The following is a 17,591-nucleotide window of genomic DNA, read 5'->3' as shown; positions in this document are numbered from 1 at the left end:
ATGCGAATTACTCCGATTCCGGTTATTCAAGACGGGGAAGACGACTCTCAAGTTCCAGCTGATCAATCAGCAGGCTTATTTCTCCTTTGCTCTTTTCACGGGCGGTTTGGCCAGCGTACGTTATTCTTACTACTGTTTGAATGTTTTGTCTATTGTGAAGAAATTAATTTGATGCCAATCACTGCAGATGCATGCATGCATGACATAGTTTTCCATATTGGTGATCTTGATAAATGGAATTAATTTGCAATTGGGATATCAAAGTTTGACTGTAACTATCTAGAATTGCATTGAAAAGGATGGTCAAGACTTGAAGAATGAAAAGTTGGTCTCGGGAGTGGCCATCATTTTAATATTGTTTACTAGTACTCTAAATGCCTTTGTTTAACTATAAAATGGTTCTTCATGTACTTGAAAGTAAGTAACAAAAGAAATTCAAGAGTGTGCTGTAGCTACTCTCAAACTCTGTCAATAAAATATTTTCTCAAATTTTTTACGCTTCCGCACCCAACAAATTTGGTATCAAAGCAAGGTTATAAGAATTCCAAGTCCAGAATGACATCCACTCTGTTTGCTTACTCTCCAAGTAAAGTTCCTATTTTTGAAGGAGAACATTATGCATTTTGGAGCAGCCAAATGCAGACTTTCTTCATCTCCTTGGATCTTTGGGTTGTTATAGATGATGAAGAACTTGAAGAACCAAGCAAAGACGATGCAGCGGGATACGCAAAATTTCAAAAGGAATATAAAAAGAGAGACGCTTTGGCACTACGTTATATTCAACAAGGAGCAGGGAAAACTATTTTTCCTCATATTTTTGGTATCAATAAAGCTAAAGAAGCTTGGGAAACATTGAAACAAGAATTTCAAGGTACGGAGAAGACAGTGGCTTTGAAGCTCCAATCCTTGTGGAAGGATTTTGATAATTTAAAAATGGAGGAATGAGAAAAGGTGCAAGATTTTTCTTCAAGAGTCTCAAATATTGTTAACCAAATAAAAAGTAGTGGAGACAAGATTGAAGATAAAAGAGTGGTGGAAAAAGTTCTTCGAAGTCTTCCTCCCAAGTTCGATCATGCCGCTGCTGCAATCGAAGAATCAAAGGACTTGTCGAAAATGACCATGTATGAATTGACAGGTTCACTTCTCGCACACGAGCAAAGAATTAACCGTTCGAGTACTACATCAATGGATCAAGCCTTCCAATCTAAGCAAGCATCAGAAGCAGATTCAAGAAATCATGGAGATTCTAATAATGGAGGTTTGAAATACAAGAAAGGAAAATTCAGCAAGTGGAAGAAAAATGAGAAGCAAAACAATTGGAAAAGCAAGGCACCACAACAATGCGGTAACTCTCAATATTGCATTATTTGCAAAAAGCCAAATCATGATTCAAAGGATTGCTATTTTAAATGCAAGATATGCAAAATTCCTAATCATTCTCAAAGGGATTGTTGGATTCAAAATAAGGAGAAAAAATATGATGCAGCAAATTTTTCGAAGGAGAGTCATGAGGTTCTGTTTTACTCTCAAAATGGTGTCAAAGAATCAAAAAATCAGTGGTACTTGGATAGTGGTGCTAGCAATCACATGACGGGAAATAAAGATATATTTGTGGAGCTCAACCCAAACATCAGCTCAAGCATCATTCTTGGTGATGGAACCTACAGGAATGCTGAAGGAAAAGGAACCATTGCTGTCCAGACTTCCGGAGGTAACAAAAAACTCATTATCGATGTTTTGTTCGTTCCAGTCTTTCATACAATCTCTTAAGTATTGGACAGATTATTCAAAAGAATTTTTTAGTCCATTTTGACAATGGAAGATGCAGAATTTTTGATAAAAAGAAAAATACGGTTGTGGCAAATGTAGAAATGAAGGACAAAACTTTTCCTGTCATGCTGCCACTAAACAGTGACTGTGCACTAAAGGTTGAGAATGCAGATTTATCTAATCTATGGCATTTGCGTTATGGTCATCTAAATCGACGGGGTCTTCAATTGCTTAAGGAGAAAAATATGGTGATCGGACTTCCTAATATTCAAATGATGGATAGCGTCTGTGAAGGTTGTGTTATGGGAAGATGCATAAGCTTCCATTTCCAAAAGCTTCATGGCGAGCAAAAGAACCTCTGGAACTTGTGCATTCAGACATTTGCGGGCCGATGCAAACTCCTACTCCAGGAAACAAGAGATATTTTATTATCTTTGTGGATGATTTCACAAGAATGATGTGGATTTACTTCCTCAATCAAAAGTCTGAAGCATTCTCTATTTTTCTGCAATTTAAAGCTCTTGTTGAAAGACAAAGTGGTTTTCTCATAAAGATTTTGAGGACTGATCGAGGAGGGGAGTTTCTCTACAATCCCTTCATGGAATACTGTAAAGTTAATGGCATTAAAAGGCAGTTGACAGTTAGTCGATGTCCTCAACAAAACGGAGTGGCCGAGAGAAAGAATCGCACAATTGTCGAGATGGCAAGGAGAATGCTAAAAGGCAAGGGAGTTTCGAATCTGTATTGGGCTGAAGCTATTCACACAGCAATATATATTTTCAATCGATCGCCAACCAAAGATGTAAGAAATAAAACCCCATTTGAAGCTTGGTACAAGAAAAAACCAGGAGTTGATCATTTCAAAATATTTGGCAGCATAGCTTATGCACTTGTACCATCGCAATATTGTGAGAAATTTGATGAGAAAGGCCAGAAACTTTTGTTCATTGGCTATAGTGATGAATCCAAGGGATACCGTTTGCTAAATCCAGCAACAAACAAAATTATTGTATCTCGAGATATTGTCTTTGATGAGAAAGTTACATGGGATTGGAAAGGAAAAGAAATCATCAACATTGGATCAAATCAGTTTGATGATCCAACAACATCTCAAGATGATCCATCTCAAGAGTCTACTCCAGAATTTCAAACAAATCAAGAATCTAATCCAGAAAGTCCTCCAAGAAAGACCAGATTGCTAAGTGACATCTATGATTCATTTGAACTTGGATTGTTCTCGTGTGAGCCCCAATCTTTTAAAGAAGCATCAAAAGAAAATTGTTGGACAAAAGCAATGGAAGATGAATTGTCCACAATTGAGAAAAACCAAACATGGGAGCTTGTTGACTTGCCTAGAGAAAAAAAGACCATTGGTCTAAAATGGGTCTTTAAAATCAAATACAATGAGGATGGATCGATTCAAAAACACAAGGCCCGGCTTGTTGCAAAAGGATATTCTCAACAACCAGGAGTTGATTTCACAGAAACATTTGCTCCGGTTGCAAGAATGGAGAAAATCCGGACTGTTTTGGCTATGGCAAAGCAGCTGGAGGTAAATGTCTTCCAACTTGATGTAAAATCCGCATTCTTAAATGGAGAAATTCAGGAAGAGGTGTACGTCGAGCAACCTGAAGGTTTTGAGATCAAAGGTAAAGAAAACATGGTGTTTCGACTCAAGAAAGCATTATATGGTTTGAGGCAAGAACCCCGAGCATGGAATAGCAAAATAGTTATTTCATCCAAAATGGCTTCAATCGTAGCACAAGTGAATCGTCTCTCTATGTGAAGACTGTTGAAGAAGATTTCTTGGTGGTATGCCTTTATGTTGATGATCTCATCTACTTTGGAACCAATAAAGTTATGGTGGAAGAATTCAAAAATAAAATGATGAAAGATTTTGAGATGACGGACTTGGGACTCATGAAATACTTCCTTGGAATTCAAGTCAAGCAAAGTTCAGGAAGAATTTTTCTGTCTCAAGGAAAATACATTGAAGATCTTTTGAAAAAATTGAACATGAGCCAATGCAAGCCTATCACAACTCCTATGACACAAAATCAAAAATTTCAGGTCAATGATGATGGTGAAAAAGTTGATTCAACTCTCTACAGAAAACTGATAGGTTCCTTGATCTATCTCAACAAACGGTCGGATATCACGCATTCGGTAAGCTTGCTTTCAAGATTTCTGAATGAACCAAATAAGATTCATTTGGCAGCAGCAAAAAGAATCTTAAGATATCTCAAGGGCACAAAGAATCATGGAATTGAGTTCAAGAAGGAAAATAATTGCAAGCTTATCGGGTTTACAGATAGTGATTGGGCAGGATCGATTGATGACCGAAAAAGCACCTCTGGTTATATTTTTTGCCTAGGATCAAATGTGATATCATGGAGCTCAAAGAAGCAAAAAACTGTGGCATTGTCTTCGGCAGAAGCAGAGTATATAGCTGCCACAGATGCATCGTGTGAGGCAGTTTGGCTAAGGAAAATTTTGAAGGATTTGAAATTTGAGCAAAATGAGCCAACGATAATTCATTGTGACAATATATCCGCAATAGCAATGACAAAAAATCCAGTCTTCCATGCACGGTCCAATCATATCGAATTGCGACATCACTATATTCGTGATTTGGTTAATCAAGAAGAAATATGCATGGAGTTCATCAAGACAGATGACCAGCCAGCGGATATCATGACAAAAGCTGTCACAGTTGACAAGCTCGACAAATTCAAGAAGCAACTCAAGATTACAAATTAAGAGGGGGTGATAAATGGAATTAATTTGCAATTGGGATATCAAAGTTTGACCGTAACTATCTAGAATTGCATTGAAAAGGATGGTCAAGACTTGAAGAATGAAAAGTTGGTCTCGGGAGTGGCCATCATTTTAATATTGTTTACTAGTACTCTAAATGCCTTTGTTTAACTATAAAATGGTTATTCATGTACTTGAAAGTAAGTAACAAAAGAAATTCAAGAGTGTGCTGTAGCTACTCTCAAACTCTGTCAATAAAATATTTTCTCAAATTTTTTAAGCTTCCGCACCCAACAGATCTCTCATACACCAACGGTTATATCTCGCAATGGGATCAATTACTGCACAAGTTGGACCGATACAAGCCATTGTTCCTTATATGATTGCGAGGTTGGTTTGATTCAATCCTCCCTTTCATGATTCTTTTATCATAGATGATACCTTCTAAATTTTAACCGATGCTCTGATTTTCTTACAGTGGGAATCATGAACGCGATTTTCCAAACACATGATCGTACTTCAGTAATCCAGATTCGGGAGGGGAATATGGTGTGCTTGCTGAGACCATGTACTATTATCCGGCAGAAAATAGAGCAAAGTTCTGGTAAGTTTGATCATGAGAATCGTGTTAATTCGTCGTCTTAGTTTGGTTCTTCTCTAGCTCATGATAAATGTTTTGAAACATGTGGCATATGATGTTTTTATTTCACATGTCATACTAATTATATGTTGAGTTAGTGATGTTTGTAGTTTTCTAGTAGTATGTCTTTTAATTTTAAATCTGAAAGCTTTGTGTAATTGGTCATGTTATAAACGTGACAAGATACTATTTTATGAGTAAAAATTTAATTTAAGAGTTCAAGAAGTTTCTGGAAAGTAAATTAAATGAACATGGGATGTGGAAAATGAAACCAAACATACTACTATTATGTGGTGCTGATATTATAATGGGCATTCTATTTACAGGTATGCAACCGATTACGGTACGTTTCACTTCTGTATAGCAGATTCAGAGCACGATTGGCGGGAGGAAACTGAACAATACAGATTCATCGAGAAATGTCTGGCATCGGCAGACAGGAAAAAACAACCTTGGTTGATTTTCGCCGCTCATCGAGTGCTTGGCTACTCTTCTAACAGTTGGTATGCTAATGAAGGTTCTTTCGAAGAGCCTATGGGAAGGGAAAGTTTGCAGAAACTGTGGCAGAAGTATAAGGTGGACATTGCATTCTTTGGCCATGTGCATAAATATGAGAGAATCTGTCCTATTTACCAGGTATGCAACTGAATAAAATGTATATTTGAAAAAGGTCTTTAAAGGGGTGAGTCAAGTGACTATTTGAACTTGATTCGCATGTATATCGAGTTTCTTACAAGAATCCAAAAGGTTCAAATTTCTTGAAAAACATTACACCCTGATTTAAATCTTGATAAGATTAATTTGCAAAACATGTGATAAAAAAATACTATATAAATGCATAAACATGACTCGAGTTTTGAAAACTTGATGCATACTCGCATGAGTACATGTTTGCGTCGGAATTGCTCGAACGCCATAGTAGCTTGAACTTGAGTTATGTGTCAAGGTATGTGCACTGAGTATGGAGACGATGAGTAAATCCGAAACAAGTAGAAAAAGGAGTTGCTGCTGTTTTTACACCAGAAGAGAAAAAAAACAATGAGAAGAAAACGTGCACGGTGTCCGTGAAGATCATGTGTTCATTAATACATATGATAAAATTTGATTTTTGGTCATGTTAATATGATAAGGTTAATCCTTTTATTCTCTTCTATTGGTAGTCATGTGAAATTTAATAAATTAAGATGTACCATATGTAAATTTGGAATTTAAACTTGTGCATATTTTTCATTTTGCTGTTGCAGAATCAATGCGTGAACTCAGAAAAATCACATTACTCTGGCACGGTGAATGGGACCATCCACGCCGTTGTAGGTGGAGGAGGAAGCCACTTATCGAATTTCATGACCATCAACACGACGTGGAGTATTTTCAAGGATTACGACTTTGGATTCGTGAAACTGACTGCGTTCAACCATTCGTCCCTTCTTTTTGAGTACAAGAAGAGCAACGGCGGAAAGGTGTATGATTCTTTCACTATCTCAAGGGACTATAGAGATGTCTTGGCTTGTGTGATTGATGGATGTGAGGAAACCACATTAGCTTCCTAAAGATTTAGAGAAATGAGTTTGGTCAAATTTTCTTTTGCAAAATTAGACCTCTCCAGTGTAATATAACATATAATAAAATGGCCCCATGAAGCAAGCCCTTGTTTAATTATTATATTCTGTTCTAGCCGTTTGGTTGATAAAACCGTTCGTTGGTTGTTTATAATCGAATGTTTTGTGGAATATGTCTATTTTTATTTAATAAAGCATATCGTGATTAAGGGCCAGAACCATACACTTATTTTGTGGTGGTATGTGGTGTTATTATTTTGTAACATAATAATATTGGTAAAGTTGTGGCCAGAATTCAGTTCTTTCTCTACAAGATGTAATTGCCCGTATCAGAATGATTCATAGTTTGGATGGCAATTGTTCGTAAGATACAACGATTTTGTATCAAGTGATAGTAGCACGACAAATCGCTTGATATCAGTGAATGCTATATGCATAACATTCAAGGAAGAAGAAGTGAGAAAAACGTAGAATGAATAGTATAAACAGGGGAACTATTTAACATGTTTTCATTTGTTGCAAAGAAGGTACACAACCTTCTAGATACAAACACAACATTCTGTGGTAACCTAAGTGTAGTGACCCGTCCCGAATCACCTAATTAAAGAGAATAAAACATGCAATTAACCTAAGATAAGCACGATTAAATAAAACATTGAAAACTTAAGTTAATACAACCCAATAAAAAACTAGTGATACCCAAATAGCCATACAACCGAACCGAATAACAGTACCATAAACAACAACTGCTAGGAAATCAGAAACCAACTCCTCGGAACGTTGTAGTCTCTGCCTCAACGGCCACTCCCGCTAGGTCCATCCAACATAAGTCATGTCTCGTGGAATGGGGTGTCTAAAACAAAAGCTAGGACGTGAGATATAACAATGATAGTACAAAATCATGAGTATACACTTACTTTGAGTGCGTGATTGCAAATGTACAGGTACGTACCAGAAACCTATCACGGTCAAACTCTGCTAAGTCAGGAAGGCTCCGTGGTATGTAGCACGTTGGGCTGTCGCATCAGGAGGTAGCACACATACCACAATACTGTGGATATAGGTAACCCAATCTCGTACAAGCGGGTCCAACCATCCACCAAGAAATAAGAGGCCAAGCAACCTCACTACAAGCTATAACAAGGTATAGACTCAACATGATAATCCATATAGCATAATAATCGTGACATAACATATGCACATAAAAATATGTCAGATAAACGTCCAACATGTAGTAACCAACACCCTATTTCACGAGATTATAATGGAAAATAATATTTAAGGGATCATAATCCTAATTAGCCAAGTGTTTAATCGGACCATAAATGATAAAACATGACTTCGGAACCACCAATGAGTTCGGAAGATCCGGACTCCAAATTGGAAGCACCGAAGAGTGACTTAGTTTAGTTCGGAACAAGGCAAATCGAAAGATCCGAATTAGTTCAGAGGCACTGTTCAAGTTCAAAAGCTAAGGGTATATATAGTTTGGAAGATTCATAATCGGAACTTTCAATCATAATTAAGCCATGCAATTAGTAAAGTTTCAACCAGACGGTGAAACATGGGAGTTCAAAAGATTCGAACTAGGGTTCGGAAGGTCCAAACTCAACCAACCACTTATGTGTCACGAGACTTTAGACACGTCGATGCATGCATGTGCTCGAAAGATCCGAAGTGGAGATCGGGGCTTCCGAAGTGTCCAAGTTTTTAAAATAATTCCATATTATTTTATGAGTGTAATTTTTTTGAAATTAAAATTTTATTATAAATTTGAAATAAAAGAGTATAAATAGGAAAAAAAATCACTTACATAAAATTAAAAAAACATATAGATTAAAAGTTGTGAAATATGTGAACCTATACTATTATTTTCAGAGAAAATTTATATGCATACTTATATTTAAATATATATTATTTAATTTTTTTAGAATTATTAAAATAAATAAAATAACATTTCCGTTTGGTGAAAAATTGAAGAAAAAAAAAGAAAATAGAGAGAATAAAATATGTGGGTGTGCCTTCTTCTATTTATTCGGGGCTAAAACTTGACACGGCTTGAGTTATTTCAACTCATGCGTACTATAAAAATCAAATATGCATTTTAATTTTTTTTTATAAACCGACATTTACTAATACATATTTTTAACACACAAATAAATTATTTGGCATAATTATTTTAATTTTGCACTTCAATATAATTATCACTAGATCTTGACAAATTAATTAGGATAATTAACACCATGTACTTATATTCTGTTGGGGATCGGTAGTGTGTGTAGAGGGGGGTGAATACATACTCTAATAATTTTATGATTTAACACGATAAGATTAAGCAAATGTTAATTCACTTAACCGATTTTTCTCAACTTCCTAGATAAATAAGAGCTACTAAAGTAGTGCGAAAAATGGCTCTCACTAATCTAGGTGATAATAGTGAAAATATGATGTGATGCAGTAGTGTAAATGTGCACAGAATTGTTTATGGATGTTCGGAGCTCAATCTCCTACGTCACCCCTTCTTCAACACGGGAAGGATACACTAGAAGACTTTGACTATTTCAAAACTCCTAGATTTACACTGATAAGATTCTAAGTTCTTATCAAACTTTTTCGATTGATGATGATGAATGTCTAAGCTCTTGAAAGCTTAGTATCTCAAATCCTTGGATCAGTCGATGTTCTTCAAACAATAACTTGGATTTGAGTAACCCTTGAGTATATCTCTAAGAAGATCAGATATGCTTTTGTTTTTGCGAAGGGTTGGATGAGCAGTAGAGTATTGAAGACAATTTTGAATGCTCAGATGCTTTGATAGTTTGATGGCCGTGTGTTCTCTTTTTCTTTGCTTGGATCTGGTATATATATATCTCAATCATCAACGTCTTTATCCTTTTGTGTCAACGGTAAGAAACATCATTTCGAACAGATGTATGTCAGATAATATATCTCGTTTTGTGGAGTAAGACTGAGATCTGTTTATCTTCAAATATATGTACTCAAAGATCTTTTAATGTCCATTCAATATGTATTCATAATAAATGCTATTAATGATCTTTCGAGCTTTGTCAGATGACTCCTTAAATGTTATGTTCTTTTGCATTTAAGTTGTCTTGTCAAGGATCCGTTACTAGGTATTTGTGACTTTATGAAGTCGGTAGATATCCTTAAGACTTGTATTCCAGTTGACACTTATTCTGATTGCTAAGATCGGTTGACTTCTTGAGGACCAGCTAATATACATTATGGACTCGGTTGATATGTGAAAGTCGATTGATGTCCAAGAGTTCAGCTGATGTTTGTAAACAATCGATGTCTTCCAATCAGTTGATATCTTCCGGTAGACATTTTTCCTGTTTTACATACAAATGGCGGTCATACTATAACAATGATATATTGTTTTGTTATGACCAAAAGTCAGGATTCAACAATTTTCCCCTTTTTGGTGATGACAAAACCTATGCCCCAAAAATCATAACAGATAACACAAGAAAATGAATTCATTGCGAAATGAATTGCATTAATACATAATTGTTACATGCAATCATTAATAAAATGCAATAAAATCCTATTACACCTACTAAGCTGAGATAAATAAAAATTTACCTGTTATACTAATTATTGCCTCTTCTGCTGCCATTTCTGCTATGAAACTTCACGCTTCTGGCGGTCTATGTCAACTAATTTTCTGGACTCTTCCCCCTTTCTGGCATCACCACAGTTGAGATGAGAGATGATCTCTCCAAGTTGAGCACCTACAGTGGCTTGGAGGAGTCAATGTGGGAGTCAATGTGAACAGTCAGGTCGGCTTGAAGAACCGAGATTTTTGCAGTGGTATGCTCATTGGTGTGACGAACAGTTTGTGTCACAAAGATTGCGTTCTTTGTAGTTATTCAATTCAGTGACACATTTGCTGAGTTCAGAAGATAGTCCATTGAGGCGAGACATAATAGCTGATAGAGAGCTTGAAATACCAACATCTTGGCCTTGAATATGATTGCTAAGACTCTGCATAGTGATGCGAAAGGTTTTCAATGATTCTTTACAGATCATATTCAGGCTTTTCCATGGCAACTAGAGATGTTGAGGTAGGCTTGGCTGCCATACTGACGTTGTCAATGCCTGAGACAAGATTGATGATTTCTTGAGCAGCAACGGTGGTTTTGACAGGAGATAAGATGGTGTCATCAACAACGGTTTCTATCAAGATTTCCTTGTCTGGGGATGGAGATTCAATTGGTTTGGTGATCTGGTCAGAAGGAATGGTATGATCAGTAGGATGAGTTTGTTTAAAAATTGTTTCCGGAGATGATTCAGCGGACTGAGTCTCATGGAGAGAGGATATGTGCTGAGCTACTTCAAAATCAGACAATGACTGCAGTACTTCTGAAACAGAGGTAAGTGGAATTTCTAGTAATGGATCATCAGTAGCAACTGTGTCCATTACAGTCGTTCTGGAATCGGAAGTGCTAGGATGAAGTGAGATTAGTGATTTTTTGGACATAGTTGCAAATCCAGTTGAGTAGGTTACCGGAGATTCATCTTGTGCGGCTATAAACTCTTGTTCTTCGATTGTGAAGATGGGTTCATGTTCATCTGATTCATCATGAGATTCCATGATGGGTATCATTGCCTTAGTTTCTTGAAGATACATTTAAATGTATTCGTTGGACGGTTGAGCGATGTGATGTTTCAACCGATATTCACTCAAAAATGTACCAGTGACATCGACCGATTGTTTGAGACGTAATATTACATCGCAATCATCTTTAGCGGTCTTGCTCATTGGTTTGAAATTTTGTTCTCTTTGTAAAAGAACATATCGGGCGAGGCTAACATGAAGTTGAACATCAACAAGTTTGAATCTGTTGAGAGTAGCTTCAAGATGAGAAGTAGCAGTAAGAACAAACATCTTATCTTCCAATTTGGCTAAGTATTCCAACTTTTTCTCTTGAAGAATTTGAGAATAAGAAATTTGTTATTGGTAAAGAAACCACTCATCAAATTCTTGTAATCGGAATCGAACTGCTATGAGAATGCTAGAAATAATGAGCATTGCTTCAATTTTGGCGACGGAGGGTGTCTTGGAAGGAGGTATAAAAACGCCTTTGCCTTTGTCTAGAGGATCGATTATGGTTTTGCTACCAATATTTTGAGAAAATGGCTCAGTAATGGTAATGCCTTTGGGAGGATTAACATATGGGTTTTCTTGTGGACCAGTACAAGTGGTCACTACATCAGTCGTTGGAGTAGAGTCTGTAATCATCGAAGATGAAATTGGTGTACTAGTAACTGTAGTACTGTCAGTCGGTGCAGGTATCAACTGCAAAGGCTATAGTACTTGAGCAACTGATGATGTAGGCAATTCACTTAATGCAGTAGGTACATCATTTGATGAAGAGATGACCAGTGCTGATGATGTTAAAACCTCCATGGGTGAAGCTTTGATTTAAGAAGTTGTAGTTTTGACTGTGTACAAGAGCTTTAACTTTTTGGGCTTCGGTTGAGGTATCTTAGGAGCTTCTTTCTTCTTGGGAGACGGGGAAGGAATTCCACAAACTTGAACCATTGGAGCATTATCTGTAGCACCCAGTATTTTTAGTACGTAAATTCGCATGCATAATTAGGAATTTTATTTATTTAGAATTTTAAATTTATGGGTTAAATAATTATGTGAAATTATTTGTGCATGTTTTAAGTTATTTTTAAGCATTTAACCCATAATTAGATATTTTTCATGATTTATGTAAATTTAGTTATTTTATCGCGTAGACGGGACCGTGGACGGACGAGATGACAACTTTCTACCCAAATTATTTTATGAGTCTTTTTAGAGCCCAAAAATATTATTTTGAGTTTTATGCCCTCAAAATTATCAGTATTTAATTTTATATAACTTTAGGAGTCCGTTTTTACCCAAATTAAGCCATGTTATTGACTTTTTATTATCTTTAAAAATCCCCTAATTTAATATTTCGAGATTTGTGATATTTTATTTAAGTTATCAATATTTTAAAAACTTAGGAACCTTTGTAATTATATTATTATCTCCTAGATTATCTATTTTTAAAAAATTATTATCCTAAACTACCCAAACCATCGCCCAAATCCCATATCACACGCTCATTCCATCTTCTACTCACCCTAAGCGCCCACAGCCGCCTCCATCACCTTCCCAATCGGCCAGCAGGCCCTAAGTCACCATAGCCGATTTTTGTTGAAGCTTCAAGTGGTTGTCGTCGTCCCGTCGTCCCGAAATCGTCGCCTACGCATTCTAGCTCTCATCGTCGGTGATAGGCATGTTTTTTTTCCTCCTTTCTCGTACCATATTAGTGTTATATGTGTGTGTTGTGTGTGCATCGAAATTCTTCAAGAACTTTCAGAAAAGGAATCGGTTTTGATGCTTGTATCTTGTTCATGTATGTTGCTTGATCATGCTCACGGTTTCTTCATCCATGGTGCGTCCAGCTGCTGGTCAGGGGTCCCTAGGTCGCATGAGGGTGGTCTAGACTTGAGTGGCTTGAGTGGGTCGAGCCAAATAAGCCAAGACAGGCGCTGGTTCGAGTATGCAGAAACTCGCGCAGGTTTAGGGTTCCGAGGAAGAGAGGTTCGTTCTCCTTCCTCAGGCCATGGTTTGATGCGTGGTTTGTTGGGTTTGAACCCTTTAGATGTGGGCTAGGTTCTAGGTGTGGTTATCTAGCCGGTGGGTGGCCGGAGTAGGGCGGCCGCCGGTGTTCTTTGCAACTGCTCGCAGCCGCAGCAGTATAGGGAAGAGGGGTGTTCGGGTTTAGGGTTTAGAGTGGATCCGGGTAGGGTTGTTGGGTCCGGGTCGGGTCTGGAAAGTCATGGGTTATGTTAGTTGGGTCCGGGTCTGGGTTAAGTGAGTCGGGCTCGGGTATTTTTATTTTTTAAGTTTTAAGTTTAATTAAGTGTTAAATGGGCCTAATTAAATCCCAAAAATTTAATTGGGTTCCATTTAATTATTTGAGTTGAATTTAATTGTTATTGGGCCAAGTATGTGCTAATGGGATTTAATTAATTTGTTGGGCTTAGAAATGTGTTAACGGGCTTAAGTATGTTAATGGACCAGTCTCAGCGTTAATGGGCCAGAATTTAAAAAAATGGGCTTGAGTGTTAGGGCCAACAGTTCAGTACTAACCATGAAAAATTGCATGTGTTCTAATTATATATTTAATTATTTTATGCAAGAAAGTTATTTTAGTATTTATATGTTAGTATAAAAAAATTAAATTAAATATATATGAAGGACACACATTTTTATTTAAGTACATACATTCATGAAATAATTTTTATGGCATGATTTAATGTTTAAGGTTGAGCTAGAAAATAATTTTATATTGGAAGTTGAAGTAGTGTGACAATTTAAGGGGGACAAGTCCCCACAGGTTAAGGGCAGTTTACTGTCAATTTAAGGGTAGTTTACTACCAGCAAGAGGTGATTCGTCACCGCCGCGTACGTTGGTTATAAGAGATTGATCAGTCGAACCATTTAAGTTTAAGGTTACACTATGGATATGACCATGCGATGTTAGAAAAATGTTATGCTCAACAGTGTTTATGTATGTATTATATGATTATATTTAAGATCAAGTTTAAGCAAGATTTTAAGTTATGATTCATGATTTTTAAGCATGCCCATTCATGTATATGTTATGTATTAGTATTTCAGTGATTTAAATTATTTTAAATCCTTGTTATATTAGCATGTTGGGCCTCTAGGCTCACTACACTTATATGATGCAGGTGAGTATGTAGAGGATGATGTAGTACCTACCGGCGGCAAGGACGTATGAGCAGACAGGCAGTGATCCCCCGCGGCCGTCGTCTGAGTCATTATGGATACTTTAAGAATTTTAAACTCTGTTATTTGTTTATTTCTCTTAAGTCTTTTCAGTGGCGAATTTTAATACTATTTTTATTAAGAAAGTTTATTGCATGCAAACTTTTAAGTTAATTGTTTTGACAGTAGTTTATTTAAGTTTAACTCAGATATTTAAGTATGAACTGTTGCATTTTTATTTAAGTTATTTTTAAATCTATTTATTTTTGTGCATATATGTATGGGCATGTATGTACATTTATTTTACTTAGCATTATAAAAAAAAATAATAATAATTTTCATAGAAGTGGTAGGATGTTTCAATTGGTATCAAAGCCGCGTTCTTGGAGGGGTCATCACTGCTATGCGAGCTCAGAAATTTACGCTACCGGTCTGTAAGTTTTAATTGCTTTTAGTATGATTTAGTAGTATCATGTTTAAGACTTAAGCATTGATGTTAGTAGAAAATTTTTAAGTACTTAGTTATGCATGTCGATTTACGTAAAGAAATATGTGGTGGTGCAGAATGCCTCCGAGACTAGTTAACAGGCGTGGGGAATCCCCACCTCCGCAGAACCCTCTTTCAGCATTGGAGCAAGCCAATGCAAATATGATGGCCGGAATTACTGCTCTGTTGGAGCAGCAGGCGGCACGTCCGAGACTGTCCCATGATGAGGACGTGGCTGAGAGGTTCCAGAAGAAGGGGCCGAAGGAGTTCGCAGGTGCCACAGATCCACTCGTTGCTGAGGGGTGGATCCGTTCTTTGGAGAGCATCTTTGCTTATATGGGGTTGACTGATGCGGACAAGGTGAGGTGCGCAGTGTACATACTGAAGGGTGATGCAGACTTATGGTGGGAGAGTGCATCACGGGGAGTGAATCTGACTACTATGCTATGGGCAGACTTCCGGAGGATGTTTTACTCCAAGTATTTCACGGAGGACGTGCGCAGCAGCATGATTCGAGATTTCATGAGCCTCCGGTAGGGAGACAAGACAGTTGTGGAGTACATCCGACAGTTCGAGAGGGGCTGTCACCTGGTGCCATTGATTGCTGACAGTGCACCTGAGAAGATGAGACAGTTTATTGAGGGGCTCAGGGCAGAAATCAAGCATGACGTTCGCATGGCGGACATCCCTACTTATGAGGCTGCAGTCAGTAGAGCCTTGCATTCTGAGGAGGGTAGGAGAGAGATCCAGAGGGAGAAGCAGAGTAAGAGGAAGTTTCAGTCTGGGTATCAGCGACCATCTACACAGCCTCATGCGAAGAAACAGTTTACTGGGCCGTCTAAGGGCCCGAACCAGCAGAAGCCACAGCAGCAGAGACAGCAGCCTAGGGGCGGGGCCCCTAATACTGGAGGACATCCTACTTGCCCAAAGTGCCAGAAGATGCATCCGGGACCATGTCTTCTAGGAGCAGGCATCTGTTTTCATTGTAAAGAGCCAGGGCACCAGATGGCCAACTGCCCGAGGAAGAAGAACACTACAGGGAGAGTGTTCATGATGCATGCTGAGGAGGCAGACCCAGATACCTCCTTGATCACCGGTATATCTTACCCCTAGTATTTTATGATTTCTTCTTTTGGTTAAGAATTTTGATTTTGTGGAATAATTTGTTATTTGGGCTACCTATCTGCATGTTAGAATAAGAAGCATGTTTTACTTGTGATTAGAATTAAGGGTTATTAGTGACTCATATTTGGGGAAAAGTTTAGTAGTGGTATGAAGTTGTTGGGATTCTTCGGCGTGCAGGGAGAATTCTAGTTGGAGGCAACTCCACGTTTGCGTTGCTAGATTCAGGGGCTACGCACTCGTTTATCTCCCTGGAGTTTATCAGAAGGATAGGCATCACACCCGAGATCGCCGACAGTGGTTATGATGTCACTATGCCATCAGGACAGGTTATTACTACCTCTAGTGTCATCCGAGAGCTGGAGTTGGAGCTACAGGGGCACTCCATTCGCGCAGATATAGTGGTTTTGCCGTTGAGTGGTTTTGATTTGATATTGGGTATGGACTGGTTGACAGTCAATGGAGCTTCGATTGATTTTCGTCGGAGGACAGTGTCAGTGAAACCGTCGGAAGGCGACCCGTTCACTTTCCATGCATCTCAGAACAGTGATATTCCTCAGGTGATATCTTATATTCAGGCGAGGAAGCTGTTGAGACGGGGTTGCCGAGGTTTTCTAGCGAGTATTGTCACGGCTTCAGAACCATCTAGCAGATCACTATCAGAGATAGAGGTGGTTCGTAATTTTCCTGATATCTTTCCGGAGGATGTTGCAGGAATTCCACCAGTGAGAGATGTGGAGTTCAGTATCGACTTAGTGCCAGACACCGTGCCTATTTCAAAGGAACCATACCGACTTGCTCCTACCGAGATGAAAGAGTTGAAGGAGCAGATTCAGGAGTTATTAGAGAAAGGCTTTGTTTGTCCTAGCTTTTCTCCATGGGGAGCTCCAGTATTATTTGTGAAGAAGAAGGATGGCAGTATGAGACTGTGCATTGATTACCGAGAGCTCAACAGGGTCACAGTGAAGAATAAATACCCACTGCCGAGGATAGAGGATTTATTTGATCAGTTGCAGGGAGCTGCGGTGTTCTCCAAGATTGACCTGCGATCTGGTTATCATCAGCTGCGAGTTAGAGAAGCATATGTGTCCAAGACTGCTTTTCGGACACTTTATGGGCATTACGAGTTCTTAGTGATGCCATTTGGGCTGACCAATGCTCCAGCGGTTTTCATGGATATCATGAACCGGGTATTTCAGCCGTATCTTGATCAGTTCATCATAGTCTTCATTGATGATATCTTGATCTACTCTAGGAGCATCGAGGAGCATAGGCACCATTTACAGACAGCCTTGCAGACTTTGAGGGAGCATCGTTTGTATGCCAAGTTCAGCAAGTGCGAGTTTTGGCTTGAGCAGGTGGCATGTCTTGGCCACATTATTTCGAGAGATGGGATTGCAGTGGATCAGTCGAAGGTTGAGGCAGTGCAGAAATGGGGTATTCCGAGGAATGCTT

The sequence above is a fragment of the Henckelia pumila genome, chromosome 3, assembly GCF_033568475.1.
Source record: "Henckelia pumila isolate YLH828 chromosome 3, ASM3356847v2, whole genome shotgun sequence".
NCBI classification, from domain to species: domain Eukaryota; kingdom Viridiplantae; phylum Streptophyta; class Magnoliopsida; order Lamiales; family Gesneriaceae; genus Henckelia; species Henckelia pumila.
Note: the sequence above shows the minus strand (reverse complement) of the source record.